This window comes from Pinus tabuliformis, chromosome Q (genome assembly GCF_031772625.1).
Source record: "Pinus tabuliformis cultivar Carrire ecotype Pingquan chromosome Q, CPIR1, whole genome shotgun sequence".
NCBI classification, from domain to species: Eukaryota; Viridiplantae; Streptophyta; class Pinopsida; order Pinales; family Pinaceae; genus Pinus; species Pinus tabuliformis.
Window position 1 is genome coordinate 941,655,126 of NC_142296.1, and position 13,687 is coordinate 941,668,812.

Sequence of the window (13,687 nt, forward strand, 5' to 3'; positions counted from 1 at the left end):
TGGCCCAGCTACAATGAGATCCTGCAAAATAACAAAGAAGGAAACTACAAGAAGCATGCAATCATAACTGATTCAAGGATTAGCATAAATCAAATATACAATTATCACAATACATCATTGAAACAAGTGCATATAGAAGAACCTCAATAGCTTTTATTAATGGAAGAAGTAAAGTTCTGAGAGTGTTACAACCATTGAAGGCCCCAATCCAGCAACACCTCCCAGCAGAAATAATTTCTCCTCTTCACCTCCTTCAAGCAATCACCCAATAGTTCTATAGTGAAACCAACAGCATATCATTACTTTGCACAAAATTCCAGCCTCCTGAGCTCATAGGAGAGAGCTCAATATATAGATGAATTGAGAAAGGATGAGTCAGCTTGCAACTGATGTGTAGCTGCCTTGTGTCCTCTCTCTCTTCAGTTGATCTTCAGTTCTTGAGTCCACTTGGAGAACCTTGCTTCCACTTGGAGAAACAGAGCCTCTGACTCATCACAAGGCGAAATCCCTGATCCAAGTGTCATTTTTGGAAGATTCCAGAGCAATGACTCAGTGTGCCACTTGTCCCATCTCGCTCAGCGCAGGTGGTCTTTGTTCTACCTGCTTTGCAACGCAGGTACACCATGGAGGAGTTGAGTTTCAGCGCAGAAGCCTAGTGGAGCACCTGCTTTGATTTCAGGATTGCTTGTTTTTGAGTGTTTTCAGGTGGAGAACTGATCTGAGAGCTGTTGGTTTGCTGATCTTGTTCCTCTAGGGGTAGGAACATCATGTTTAGGGACTTTGGATCCCTTGGATTATTGACAATTCATGCCTGATGCTGCAAGGCACAAAATTGTCTATAACAGATGCCCCCTAAAGTATGAGGTCGTTTATCGGGTGAAATGCTTTATTAGGAGGATCCGAAGTTCATTCAATCTGCTGAGAAGTGTCCTGTAATAAGATACAATACAATACATTACTTTTCATACTTTTTCATGATCTGGCTGAGGCGGGCATTCCCATGCTCAGCTTTATAAATTCATTTTGGTACATAGCACAGACGATCGTCTGATGATAGACTGATAATTCTCTGCTGAAATTATCATCCTTTGAGAAGGATGATCATCTGCTGCAATGATGTACATATCAAATGTCTTTATATCCTGAATATATATCGCAGCCTGGATGGATGAAACTAGATCCGGGGTCTTCAATCTCTTCCGATCTTCACTCGATGTACAAGTCGATCCATGTGAGAATTTCTTGAAGTCGAACATGGAAAGACGTCGCTTGATTACCGGTCAATGATGTAAACCGTTAACAAGCGCGAGAGGAATCACCGATAAGGATGATGACCCTCAAGGTACAGCAGTACAATTCACATGGTGGGAATAAAGGACTTGGCGTCGACCACCATGCAAAATCTTCTGGTCGAAGGTCATTGATGTATACCTGTCGCCGGAAGTGAGAAACTTGCCATTGAGGCATGCAAGCTTCAAAGTACTGAAGGGGTTGTTCCTCGATCAACTCCTTGGATAATGAGCTGATGTCGACAAGGAGCGATCCGTCAAAGGAGGGCCTTAATGAATCCCACAGCAGTGACACGGAATGGAGCTAGTGATTGTGATGAGGTGAAAACAAACTGTGATGTATGATTCAGGGTGGCGGTCATGAAATGGATGAAGGACAATGTATGGCAGTGGATGGGACATGGTTGACTCTTTGCAGAACAACATCTCTTGAACATATAACGACACTGATGTGATGGATTGGTAGCATTACCCCAAATGTGGATGGTGTGGCGAGGACCATGGTGATGAGACCGGTGAATGAAACAACCCAACCCGATGTGATACGGAGGACAAAGTGTCATGTTCAAGAGCGACTTGCTACCATTAAAGCTGTGAGGTTCTCCCAATTTTTCCCCAGTCATTGCTGACCAGTACCTCTTTATTTTTATCAAGCTTGAGGAGGATAACATATGCTTGTTCTATAACCTGCCCTTCGGGCAAGCCCATCGCTATGTTTTAACGAGCCTAGCGATAGGGAAACTCGTTCTCGTCTAAAGACAAGTTTGTCGCTATTTAATGAATTTAACGAGTCTAACGACAAGGATAACTCGGTCCTTTTCATTTTTAGAGAGTCTGAAAAGGTACATAAAGTCAACTCCAGAATTCCTTTTTCGTCATCTAATCCCTTAAGTCCGAAAAAGTATAAAACAATACAGAAGGGATGAATTTTCGATTGCTTTAACGAGCCGAACAAAACAAGCGCTCGATCTTTTTGTGCAATAATCCCTCAGGTCCAAAAAGATTAAAATTTAGAGGAGGGATAGCTCTTCCGGTTGCTTTAACGAGCTGGAAGGCCAAAACTCGGCAAACTTTTCATATTTTACGAGTCAGTGAAAAGAGCTCAAAGAAGACTCGTCTTTTGAGGAACGAGTGATGAACAGGGCAGCAGCAGATTCCAGGTACAGGTTGGAATATTCCAATCACGGCAGTGTCACAAGGATGGATTAGTGAAATCACTCTTCGCAGCTGTTCCTCAAAATAGGTAAACAAACATATGGAGATGAACGATTGGCCAAATGGACGGATGGAGGTGAGACTGCAAGAACACGACCAAGGGCTTTAATATGGCTGTCAAAAGTTACATTTACCAAGGTTATTTACCGGTTCATTTTTTATGGGTGAGCTTGAACTCTAGGGGAAGATTGCTCACAACTTATGTTTATTTTTTAACGAGCAAGAACTATGTGCTAAAACTGCTCGGATCTTGCGTTTATTTTTTAACGAGCATGAACATTGCTAAAACTGCTCGATAGATAAGTTTGCATGCCCCCAGTATAATAATGCAAATCGAGGTGCATGCCCCCCAAGCTTCATTGCATCCAACTCGGTGGTTGGAATGAAGGTTTACCTCGGGGATTTGTTTCATTTTTTAATGAGGTTGACACAAGATAGGAACTATCCTCGACTCCTTGTTTCATTTTTTAACGAGGTTGACACAAGATAAGAACCGTCCTCAGCGCCCACTATATTTACAGTATTTCTATTAGGGCGATGATCCATGCCGACAAAATATTTAGGAATCTTCCGAATCCAACCAAAAGATTGGATTAGATTTCATTTTGTAGGTTTCCACCGTGGCCACTCCCGCCAGATTACTTGGAGGCGGTAGGGCAAAAGTACCCATTAAGGCAGGGTCTTTTAGGAGACCTACTCCGATATTTTGGAGCAAATGATTCCTTCCATGGATCATTGGAATGCTTCCTGTAACTTGTGAACTGTTGGGGAGAAAAGTTTGTTGGTCGACGATTGTAATTCCTTCTTGGAAGGGAAATGCAATCTTCCTGAAGTAGGTTGACACAACCGTGGCCATGGCATAGATCCAGGGCCTTCCTAGTAGGATGTTGTAATCGAGGTTTCCATCAATTACTTCAACATCAATTCCTATTGTTTTGCCCTCCAGTTCAACCTGCAAGTTACTTAAAATCCCGTATGGAGTGTATGATCGTCCATCAAATGCTTTTAACGTCGTTGACGATTTCGACAAGGGTGGTGAGCCTAAATCTTTCCAGCAACTCATCGACATAAGACATGTATATGCCCCCTCATCAATAATTGTTCGATGAACAGTTTTGTTGAGGGCTTTCACTTGAATAAGGAAAGCTAGTTGAGCTGGTAACTGAGGGTCATATCCTTTATGATCAAAGGCCACAAGATTGGAATCCATTGGGCCAATCCCACCTATTGCTGATAATAAAGCTTGCTCTTGGGAGGGGCAATTTTGTGGTACCTCAAGTGTCGACATAGTGGACGGCGATTGGGCCAGGTCCTTTACTGTATTATAATTTTGTGCTCCTTTGGCACGAGGATTAAATGTCGATTTGTGTACTACTCCCTTTGGCGACTTTATCATTGGCTCAGGAACGATGGGTGGCACGACTTTGGTCAAAGTTGTTGTTGAACTACTAGGTCGTTCATTAACCTTGTTGTTCGACAGCTTTGGATTCCCGTAATCTTTATTCCTTGTCAAAGCATTATTCTGTTGCTTTGAGGTAGACAACATAAGCACTTGGGATCCGGAAGCATTTTGATTAGCAACCAGATTTTGACTTGGATTAGGAAACGGATCAGTCAATACTGCTGGGGTTTCTGAACTCTTGAAGAGTTTCTTAACTTCAGCTATATGTGGACAATATTTCGTCCAATGATCCTCATCGCATATATGACACCTTGTCGGGGGTTTCCTTTTCCTTCCTGTCTTTTTCTTCTTGCCCCCTGGTTGCTTCAGTTTTTTGCCCTTGTCGGTCGACATGGCATTTACTTCTGAGGCAAGAAGTTCTTCATTAGCATTTTGACTATAAATTTTGCGCTTGCCAATCACGCCATCGCCGGCGTGAGAGTCATTGTTTGATTTAGGAGGAGGAGGAATTGAGAATCCCGGTCTAGGGGCATCAGGTATTTTGTCGTAGAGCGTGCCGGACTGAGTATAGACCAAGTCTAGATACTGTGCACGAGCGATAACTTGCTCCTTTGTTACGACTCCCCCCTTGGCCACATCTTCCGTTATAGCGGGAAGTAATGACTTTATAAACCATTCAGCTAACAGCTGATCGGGAACGTATGTTTTCACCATCCTACGACGACGACGCCACTCATGTATATGATCAGATATATGGGTGGTCGTCGTCTGTTTGAAGTTGGTAAGGAGTTCTGTTCCCGTTTCATACCTTATTGGTAATTGAAAATGGGTTAAAAAGGTTGTGGCTAAGGTACTGAAGTTGTCGAACGAAGCTCTAGGCAATTCAATGTACCATTTTGCCGCTGGACCCGTCAACATCCTCTGAAAGAGGCGAAGTCTTATCGAATCATCATTCAAGGTGTTCGATGAACACCATAGATGGAATGTCATCACATGATTCGACGGGTCTTCACCCGGATTTCCATTAAATTTAGGAATATCTGACGGAAGTTTATGTGGAATCGCTGGCCACCAAGGGGCATAAGCAATTGGATCATTCGTCAGCCGGTTTAGATCTGGTAGTTCTAGAGTTGCTACAAAGGGCAACTGTTGGTTCAGGTTAGGCGAAGCATATCCAGGATAAGATGGTATCACCTGAGCAATGGGTCTTTGCAGACCAGCATAATGCTGACAACTTTGACAAGGTTGATGGGCATAACCATTATAGTATGGTTGCCCATTACTTACAAAGACTTGTTGCTCAGGTCCTTGATATGATTGTTGGAATGGTGGTTGTTGAGATTGAAGCAGCTCTGGTTGTTGGACCATTTGCTGTTGACTAATACTGGATGATTGACCAGGATGAGGATTCACGGTACTTGTTTGAGCCTGAGTCGCTCCAGATAAGGAGGCACTACCTTGAGATTGTGATTGAGTCATTGAGACAAGAGGTTGTTGTATTGCAACCTGAGAAACTTGGGGTTGACATACAATAGGTGGAGCTTGTACTTGCGACACATTCACTATAGCAGGTATGGTGGGAAAATTCGACACAAAGTGTACTGGTTGCATTGAATATACAACCCCTGGTTGTTGAGGCAGTATTGGTACCCAACCGCTGGATGTAATTCCAGTTTGACCTGAACTTTGTTGTAAACTCCCATATGGTTGTTCTCTGGGAGGGAACAATGAAAGAGCATACTGCCCTCCATATGGTGGAAATCCAGTACTTAAAGGGTAAAATGGCCTTTGAAGACACATTGGATCAATTTGTTGAGTTTCAACATAAGAAATACCAGATGATAATCCGGATGAAGAAATAGGAACTAACCATGTCGTTGTCCCTGATTGGACTCCGGCTTGTTGTTGACAATTGGCTGGGACAGATGGTATACCAGCGAACATCGTTGGAGTAGTAGCAGGAGGCTCTGCTGCTGCTGTGTCGGACGACACAGTCCTAGATGTCGATGGTTGTTCAGACATATCTAGTCTATCCAAAAGATTTCTTAGCGATTCTACAGGAACTTCCACTTGTGGTGGACTAACTTCGAAGATCAACAAGGGAAAGGTGATGATTATTCCGCTTAAAATAAATTTTATAACGACGCTTTAGACACAACTTGCTTTTTCAGTTTTAAAGAGTCGAGAAAAAGCTAAAGATGACTCTAGTCTCCTTCGATGTTTTAACGAGCCCGAAGTGACAAATGCTCGGCTGGACCTTTTCAGTTATAGAGTTTGAAAAGGGCCAAAAGAAACTGCTCTGGAGATCTAGGCAGAGGGTGTGCCAAACCTTTCCCGAAACCACAGAATACGTTTTACGGTACGAGTGGTCGATCTTCGTGAATGTTGTGTTCACTGCATCGCGATCAGTAGGGCAGCCGACACGGCTTCCTAAGGATAAAGGATAAATGCCTATAGGGGTCTCCCAATATATACGCGACGGTACGTGGGAGCACAAGTCCGTATTAGTGCTATCGTCCCTCAGGAGGAATCACCCACCTTCATAGAGATCGACAGTCACTACGTTTAACGATGCCGGAACACGTCTCTACCTAGAACTCTACTGTGAGCGTTATGTTACAAAGAATTGTTAGGTTCATTCAATATATTTTAAGTTGATCTTGTTTAGCAGTTTGTCTTTCAGGATCACCACGAGATGTATTGGTACAAATTCCTAAATGCAGTTTAAGATGATAAGCAAGCTTTATAATCTTTTAACTTTGAAAATCCTAACTACTGAGGGAAAAGAGAGACATAACTTTTCACACAGTTCATACAGCACAAACTAATGCACTTTCTCCTAAATCATCATGCAAACTTTTTCAAATGCAAAATGCACAATGCATGTATTTTCTTTTCCCTTTCTTAATGTTGATGTATTACAAAAAGAAAGTTGTTATTTAACTTTGATTTCGATTTAAAGCGAAAACAAACAAGCTTGTCCAAAATCAAAAGACACCTTAAGATTTACTTGTTTAATCACTGGAAATACTGAAATCAAACCATAATGATGAAAGTAAAAAGACTAATCAGCTATGGACAGCAAACAAGCTAACTCTTTAGACCAGCAAAATGCCTAACACAGGTTCAGATCTAAGAGGCCAAAGCAAGACTAGTTCATTTTCGTTATGGGAAATTGTAAATGATGTAAGAAATACAAAAGAACAAGTACAATTTCGTTATATAACAGAGGCGGAATGATGGCAAGTAAGGTTGGTTTCAGAACAGGTACAAGACTGGTAACTGGCTGCAAAATCTATAGTGAAAACAGGCAAGAAAAAGGGAGGAAACCCCAAATGCACAAGGCAAAATTGGGCCAACGCAGGTGCTACACAGCCAGTCTAGCTCTCAGCCCAGGCCCCTTCGGGACCTACGTTGCAAAGCAGGTAGCCTGTGTACTACCTGCTTTGGAAAACGAAAGTTACGTTTTCTCAGTTTCTGGGTCACAATTTTCTCAAAAATTCACAGTTTTTGCTCAAATCAGAAGCTATCAGTCAAGCACACACTAAGGGATGACAAGGAAGATGAAAAGCTATCACTAAGAGCTTACAAGGATCCTTGTAGATCAGCTCTTCAAATCATGAACATGCTCAGAAATGAGCTAGAGTAGCTGCCCTCTACTTCGTTTTTGATATAGTCAAAAGCTTTTCGATTTGGTACTCTTTTGTTCAGGAAATGAATAGCAAAATACTACAAACAATCAAATAGATACGTTCCCCAGTGGAGTCGCCAGTTTGTTGTAGGGAAAAGTATCCGATTCGGATGACCCTATCCCACTCTAAGGGTGATATTACCTCAGCAACAACTGTAAAGAAAACTACTTAAGGTTTACTTCTTTACGAAAGCAAGAGAGAATGAAGAAATGCACTAACCGTTGCCTTGCGCTTAATGTCGAATCCAAAGTCTTCTCTTTGCTGCTTGCTCCCAGCTCCTTGCTCTTTTGCTGGCCCAGCTACAATGAGATCCTGCAAAATAACAAAGAAGGAAACTACAAGAAGCATGCAATCATAACTGATTCAAGGATTAGCATAAATCAAATATACAATTATCACAATACATCATTGAAACAACTGCATATAGAAGAACCTCAATAGCTTTTATTAATGGAAGAAGTAAAGTTCTGAGAGTGTTACAACCATTGAAGGCCCCAATCCAGCAACACCTCCCAGCAGAAATAATTTCTCCTCTTCACCTCCTTCAAGCAATCACCCAATAGTTCTATAGTGAAACCAACAGCATATCATTACTTTGCACAAAATTCCAGCCTCCTGAGCTCATAGGAGAGAGCTCAATATATAGATGAATTGAGAAAGGATGAGTCAGCTTGCAACTGATGTGTAGCTGCCTTGTGTCCTCTCTCTCTTCAGTTGATCTTCAGTTCTTGAGTCCACTTGGAGAACCTTGCTTCCACTTGGAGAAACAGAGCCTCTAACTCATCACAAGGCGAAATCCCTGATCCAAGTGTCATTTTTGGAAGATTCCAGAGCAATGACTCAGTGTGCCACTTGTCCCATCTCGCTCAGCACAGGTGGTCTTTGTTCTACCTGCTTTGCAACACAGGTACACCATGGAGGAGTTGAGTTTCAGCGCAGAAGCCTAGTGGAGCACCTGCTTTGATTTCAGGATTGCTTGTTTTTGAGTGTTTTCAGGTGGAGAACTGATCTGAGAGCTGTTGGTTTGCTGATCTTGTTCCTCTAGGGGTAGGAACATCATGTTTAGGGACTTTGGATCCCTTGGATTATTGACAATTCATGCCTGATGCTGCAAGGCACAAAATTGTCTATAACACCCTTCATAACCACAACTCCCCCTAAGCATGTACTACATGTTCATGTTCATTGTTACTACATCAGATGCAATGTCAGTAATATAAGCATCACAAAATGAATATCAAAACAACATAGGGATCATCATCAAGGTATATGTGTGTGTGTGTATGTGCGCGCGCACACGTATAGCTCCCTCTAAGATCATACATCACTAATCCTGAGGACCTAATAATCATCACCTGCTCTTCATGAGGTCATGTACCTCACATCACTTTTGCAGTCACTATGAGAAGTAAGATTTTAAAACAATGGACTACAATGGACACCATCTCCTTTTACTCTAAATCTAAAGAAGAGGAACTATCCTCCTCCTTTCTGCGAGAATTCATTTCTTTAAACACATATAATTTGTTTGGATTTCTATATCCTCATGTTATGAACTTTCCAATTTCTTCATCTATAAGCTTTCATTTGGTTGATGTAAACACAATTACATTTCCTTTATCCATCATTTGACCTACACTTAGAATATTTTGCTTAAGCCCTTGAAAAAATAATGTATTAGCTGCTCTTCTATACTTATTAATTTTGGATCTATCTTTTCCCAGAAATTTTCCTAGAGCACTATTTCCAAGAATAACCTTGCCATCTTTGTTTTTCCTAAGAGACTCAAACTTTCCCTTATCTATAGTCATGTGATGAGAGCATCTGATGTCTATGTACCATTCATCTTCATCTTCAAACGAGCACAGAGCAAGACTACACCTTATTTGTTCTTATTCTTTCTTCCTATTATGAGAAATTTTGGTGTACCTTTCAGGTCTTTTGACATCAATATTCTTATCTGATTGTTTGCCATGCTGTCTGTGATGATCCATTTATTTGTTCCTGCATTCTTTTGCTACATACCCAAACTTGTTACAAGCATAAAATCTTAAATGACCATAAAAGGGAGTAGATGAATCATAATATATATGTCTCATATTCTGTCTATTGCAATCAATAGGTTTGTGACCAAATATGTTGCAATTAAAACAATATCCCTAAAGAAACCTGAGTACTTGGGAGCTAATGTTCTTCTTGTGAGATGACTACTTTCTTAAAAAAAAAAAATCTTATGTAATTGGCCACAACATGTCCATAATTATGACATATAAAGAATTCAACATTACTTATCAAAGGAGAGAATCGATTAAAACACATATAGTTAGGAGTAAATGATTTCCTTTGAAACTTCACTTTCCATGGTTGTTGGTCTGGTTGACTTCTTATCTCTTTATTGATCACTTTAGGTTTTGTATTGTTACCCTTTAAGTTCCTTGCACTAGCTTGTGAACTAGATTCTACTTTAATAGTTTCATGACAACCAAGACCAAATTTAATTATGGGAGACCTTTGATTGCTAAGAATATATCCAATATCTTTGATCTATCTTGAAACCTTAATTGCTTATCCTTTTTTGTTAAATTACCTTCTATAATACTTACCTCAATCTCTTTTTCACCTCTAGTCTTTTCCAATTGAGTTCTCAACTCAATGATTTCATACGGAAGCATATTTTCTTTTTCTTCATATACTTGAAGAATCTCTTCATATCGTTTGTTTGATTTCTCAAGATCGGATCTAAGAGAGATGATTTCTACTTCAAGTCCTTCATAGTAATTGGTCCTTTCTTTAAGCTCCTCGATTGTTGTATCCTATTTATTTCTTAATGATGCTACCTCATCCTACAGTCTTTGACATTGATCTTCCTTTTCCTTATACTGCTTCCTCATTCCTTCTTCAATTTTTATTCCTTCTTCCAGCTGATTCTTTAATCTGACGATTTATTATTTGTAGGTATATTCCCTTTCATAAAATAGTTGTAGTAACTTTCGATGATCTCTATTCTCATCTGTGAGCCTTTTAATTTCTGCCTCTAGGGCCACTGTTTTGTCTTTAGAATGCTTACTTTCACTTTTACCTATGAGAGCAATTTCTATTGATTCATTTTCATCCTCACTGTCGTATTTACTACATGAATAGGGAAATGGATGACAAGTAGAGCATAAATATGTACTTGATAAGTCTTTGTTACTATCTTCTGTTGAATAATCTAGGGTAGTTAGCATTAGATAGATTCTTCTATATTTGATAACAATTTGTGAAATTCTTTTACTATTTATCTTATCTTGATTTTCTTCTTATTATAAGTGTGTGTGTTTACTTCATCAAACTGCTACCAAAACAAAGAGACAAGAACACAAGAATTTGGCATTCTGCCAGGGCCAAAACCTCTCCCTCTTAGAGAGGAAAACTTGCACATAATTCTTCTTATAGAGATTCTAATTAAAAAACATGAAGACCATTATACTTGACCCTCTATGCCACTCCAAGACCAACACACCAATCCTATTCCTTTGTTACTACGGAGATCATCATCATAGCTACTTCAAGACTGCTCCTTTATTGAAATCTTCAATGAGGTTTCCACATATATGACTTATGTTTGTCCTTAAATTCACTGAGATCATAATTATCTCATGGTTGTACCCTTAACTAAGATTATAGTCTTATGATAGTGTCTTTATTAAGATCATATTACTGCACTCTTGAGATAGAGTATCTTTGCATCATGTTTATGCTGAGACTATCTATGCCACTGTGGTTTACTTCAACAAAATATTCTCCTTCACCGAGACTATGACATCAAGGAGGAGGCTATGTCATTATTTCCAACATCATATGTGATATCTCAAACAAGTTCGAGATATTTTCTTCACTAAGATATTTGAGATTTTTTGTCTTACTGTGCCATCCGAAGTCCTGAACTATACCTCTGAAAACTTCAAAGATATCTGATATTTTTCTTGTGTCTTTTGCGGATACCCCAACAGGGTATATATAGTGGTTATGTATCCAGTTTGAACTGACTTCTCTAGGTGAACTGACATGTCATCCTTTAGTTATTTAATATATTTTTGCAGGCCAACATGATGTATTTTCATCGCTTTGTTCCAGGCTTTTTCTTTGAAGGTTGGTGCTTGTCTTGGAGGGCTGCTTGACACTAGGTTAACTCATGTTCATTACATATATACTCAAGAAAAAATCTTCAATATAATTTTGACTCTTTGAATTTCCTAGACCTATAAAATGAGCAAGAAACTCATTGATATAATTTATAAAAATAATAATTCTTTTTCTTGACAAGTACAAAGATCAAAATTACATTGACAAATATTGAACCTAGCTACCCTTTTCTTCAACATCTTCTTCATTCTTGATCAATAGAAATCAGGGTGCTTCTAAAGCTTAATATTTTCTAACATCTACTACATCTGATGTATCACATTCATAGTCATCATTACTTAGCATACGTGTACCTTTAGTGTCCATCATTTTTTACTTTCCTTGTACTTTTGTGGTAGATTTTCCTTGACCCATAAATTCATATATTACCACAACATCAGACACATCACTCTCACTTATCTCCTCAATGGATTTCTTTCTTCGAGCTATTTTATTCTTTTTCTTCTTTCCCATCGTCCCTGATCCACTTCAAGTGATCAAGCTTCAGCTGGAGTGACCTGCTCTGATACCAATTGTTGGGAAAAATACTAAGAGGGCGGGGGGGTTGAATCCATATTTTAAAACTCACTTAAACCTTTGAATTTATTATTCATATTTTTGTATGCTACTTTCACTAAGTAAACCCAGGTATGAATGTGACTGCGTTAAAGACGAATAGCATATATCTAGCTAACTATTTTTTCATTTATTTCATCATATGTTCAACTTGAACTAGTGCATCATTACTCCATTAGACATTAATTAAACATTAACCACCATCAATCATAAGAAACACAACAACACATGAGGACACCAATATTTTTAGGTGAAAACCCAATGTGGGAGAAAACCATCATTGTCTTCATCTTTGTCTTCATGTTTTATTATAAAGGAAAACATCTTACAATATTGTACCGACATAGACTCATAGTAGTATGTAGACACCCACCTGTAGAAGGCTACAACCTTCTCTCATTCTCCAACACCCACTAGAAGGGAGCTCCAACCCCCTGATCTTGTTTACTGACACTCACCAAAAGGGAGCTCCAACCCCCTGATCAGATTTACCATCTACCACTGGAAAGAAGCTTCGACTCCCTCACTGAAGGCTCCAACCCTCAGCACCTCTGTGGACCATGTTTCATAATATTTCATATTGGATACACCTATCTCAAAAAATAAAAACCTATAGGCCACTTCTCATCATATTTTCAGATTAGACCCACTTCCATCATTTAAGCCCAATATCAAATAACAATTCTGAAACCAATCATTGAATCAAATCACTCAATTACTAAACCAACTGAAACATCAAATCAATTACGAAATCAACTCATTCAACCAACATCGACAAGCCAATCACTAAATCTAAATCAACCAAAGAAACTAGGTCAACTCATATGATTGTACACCCATTCATCAAAATACTAGACCACATATTGTTCATCACATAAACCAGATCCTGTCACTACAAATCCTAATCAAACAACAATCAAAATCTATATGCTATTGTTCTAAATCACACCCACGTATGTACATGCTTCTCATTAAGAAGGCCTACATACAAATCTCAAAACACTGATAACTGAATCTGAATCACTGTACCACTGAATCAATCACTAAATCACATGCTAAACCATCACAGATCATTGAACCAAATATAGATAACCAGACAACAATATCATCACAACTCAACATTCCATGCCATAATGAGTTCAACCCAACTAGTACCGTCAAAAACATATTATCAAGAGAGACTTCATCGACAAACATCTACAAACATAAAAAAAAATGATCAAACATCATCAACAGTTCATATTGCACAACCTTATCAGATATACATGAATTTTACAAAACACATCTGCGTATGTACAGGCTTCTCATGCTTGACACCTGCGTACAAATTCTGAACTTTTGAAGAATGT